Below are 3,334 nucleotides of genomic sequence, written 5' to 3'. Positions count from 1 at the left end.
TATTAGTCTTTCAAAGCTTATATTGGTTGTATGGTAGTAGATTGAGTGGTCAGGCATCTTTTGATAAAGCTGCATGGGTATTCATTTTCTCGGAAGATATTGTGTAGGCCAAGAGAGTCAAACTGGAGGGCCGAATGCGTCAAACACAGGCCACACCCACCCCAGCTCTGCAAATGGGAAAAACCTTGCAAAACGTCAAATGACAGCAACATGACGCGGCGAGTTTGACACCTGTGGTATAGGCAGTTTGTTTCCTCTTTTTTTGTTTTTTGTCTTCTGGGCTGCTGCAGCACATTGTGTTTGTCTGAATAATGTAACAGCTCCATTTATGGGAGATTAGGTTGTTACTTTGGTGATAGAATACTTGTTTAGTATGGATTGTTTTTTCGATAGACTTGTGTTTTTTAATTTGCTGTCATTTGCAAAAAATTGTATAAACTTATACTAGACCTCTCAGCAACCTGCATGCTCAGCACAATGAGTTAGTAGTAGTTCTCTGTTTAGTCAAACTGTTCAGCTAATGAGCTTGTTGCAAAGTTGTATTAACTCAGTGGCAACAGACTGCCTGCTCCACAGATAACAGTCTGTATTCATTCAGGTGTAACCAAGATATATATCATAATTGGAGCACAATATCCTACACATGTTAACACTTGCTTTTCAACCAGTCTGTGTCTGCCATATTGTAATACCTCAAACTTTGGTGATGCCGCTGATATCACAAAACAATAGGAATGCCTGAAACAAAATTCTTTTGCAATTGTCCAAATTTTGAAAACATGTTTATACCAGTAGTGGGATTCAAAAAATTTTTTACCACTGGTTCTGTGGGCATGTCTCGGTGGATGTGGCAGGGTAAGGAGACTGTAAAATCTCCAGTCAGAGGTGGGATTTGCCGGTTCTCTGAACTACTCAAAATTTCCGCTACTGGTTCTCCAGAACTGGTCAGAACCTGCTGAATACCACCTCTGGTTTATACTATTATCTTACCCCTTCCTTTGTCAGCCTAATAAGTGTTAGAATGGGTAAAATATGTTGCACTGAGGGCAAAAATCAAATTTTTTCTTAGTTGTGGAGGACACTTGTCTCAGGTAAATAAATTCTTCCTCTATTTACACTACCTCTCAATTTATAAGAAAGATTTTGATGCTGCTGTGAACTCTTTGGAAAAAAGATGAGATACATTAAAAATACTTTTTGACCATACCCATTAACATTTTATATGGGTGGTCCTTGACTTACGACCACAATTGAGCCCAAAATTACTGTTACTAAGCGAGACAGTTAAATGAATTTTGCATCATTTTATGACCTTTCTTGCCACAGTTATTAAGTGAATCACTGCAGTTGTTAAATTAGCAACACAGTTGTTAAGGGAATCTGGCTTCCCCATTGACTTTGCTTGCCAGAAGGTTCCAAAAGGTGGTCACATGACCCCACAACCAACCTAAATATGAGTCAATTGTGAATTTTTGTCACATGACCATGGGAATGCTGCAGTGGTCTTACGTGTGGGAAAAAAGGTCACCAGTTACTTTTTTCCTGTGTGTCAGCCTTCAAGATTTTCTCCCTTTGCTTTGCATCTTTCGGCTGTCATAAGTAACGGGGGGAGGAGGAGGGAATGGTTATGGGAAGTGAGCTGGAGGTGTTACAAACCAGAACTGTATAAGCTGGGCGGGAGGGGGGGTAGATTCTTGCTTAGGTTTCTATCCTATTCTATGCGCAGCTGCAACTCTTTATCAAAATATGTCAAGGTCAATGGACAGAGGCCTCATCACCACCTGGAGATGCCCACATGATGATATACACAACTTTTAATTGGATGAGCCAATTGAACTATTGGGGGTGGGAACGTTGCCATTACTTTGTATATGTGATTTACGGGCCCATTTTCTCAGATTCAGAATTCTTTTGTTGCTACCACTTGATTTCCAGTAAAAGATATCTTTTTGCTGATCAATGGAGTCTAAGTATTTCTTTCTTGGATTTTGAATGGAGCACCAGCTGACAGTGTGGTTGTAACGTCAAACAGTCACTAAATGAACTGTTGTAAGTTGAGGACTACCTATAGTCAGCCCCTAGCTTCATTATCCAGACATATGACCTCTGGATCTTGAAGGACACTTTCACTTTGGACGAACATGTAGTACTGTCAATGTCTAATCTGATTGCTCATGAAATATGAGACGGAAACAGTTTGCAGCCACTGGGACAATATGAAAGCCCTAATCACGGGAGGCAGAACATGACAAACTGGGAAACCCTTTGTGATTTTAATGATGTTGGGAACGATGTTTGTTGCCTTTAGAAAAGCAAAGAAATGGACATCTTTACTAGGTATGAGGGTAGCCAGCTTGAAATGATTTTTTTTAAAACCAGCCATTGTTTTTGAGGCAATACAAAAACAGAGACTGATGGTTGAGAAATCCCCTTGTCCACAATACCACCCAGGCAATTGAGATCACAGAATCTGGGACGCAACACTTGTCTCTGCCCCTAAAAATGTAATGCCCTCAGGACAGGGGTCAACTATCTTTCGGAAGGCGAAGGTATGTGTTGTGTTTGGTGGCAGCAGCTGCGACAAGGGTGTTGAAGCAGACATGCCACCAGCTTTGGCGGAGGGCGGGGAGGGGGAAGGGAGATGAGTGAATGGAGTGAAATCTGAGTCCATAGTTGCACAAGCCTCGACACGCAGGCAGTCCCACCCGTCTTTTCCCACAGCGAGGGAAACAGCCTCTCTTTTTATGGAGAGAGAAAAAGGGTGTCCACTTGTCACTGTTTCCTCCTCGGCCTGACTCAGCCGGTCGGTTTGGGATGTGGGAAGCCACAGAGTCTCCTTGTGTTTAAACTGGGTGTTCGGTGTTAAAAAAAAAAACCAAAAAACACAAGGCAACCAAAATACTACGTTCATGAAGAAACTGGATGAAGGGCAAAGCGCTTTTTAATTGTGAAGATCGTGGCTCCCTCCCTCCCTTGCCTGGCCAGTTCCAATAGGTCATAATGAAGAGGCAGTTGCTGAGTTTTGATGACTTCGGGGGAAAGAAATTAATAGGAAAGAACTGCAACCTGCACCCACAGAGCAGGAACAGGTGTTGCCTTTGCTTGGAGCTCCAGGCTAAGACCGGGGCGGGCTGGCTACAGCACCTGTGCGACTTCCCTCTCTGCCTTCCCAGAATGCTCTGCGCCCGCAATCAAATGACAAAAAAAGCTGGGGCCTTGTCAAACTGTGGTTTAGGCCAGAGGGGGTATTCAGCAGGTTCTGACCAGTTCTGGATAACCAGTAGCGGAAATTTTGAGTAGTTTGGAGAACCGGCAAATACCACCTCTGACTGGA

Source organism: Notechis scutatus, chromosome 1, assembly GCF_049901735.1.
Source record: "Notechis scutatus isolate UNSWTSFEM ecotype Mainland chromosome 1, rNotScu1.2, whole genome shotgun sequence".
Classification (NCBI taxonomy): Eukaryota; Metazoa; Chordata; class Lepidosauria; order Squamata; family Elapidae; genus Notechis; species Notechis scutatus.
This window is presented reverse-complemented; position numbering follows the sequence as displayed.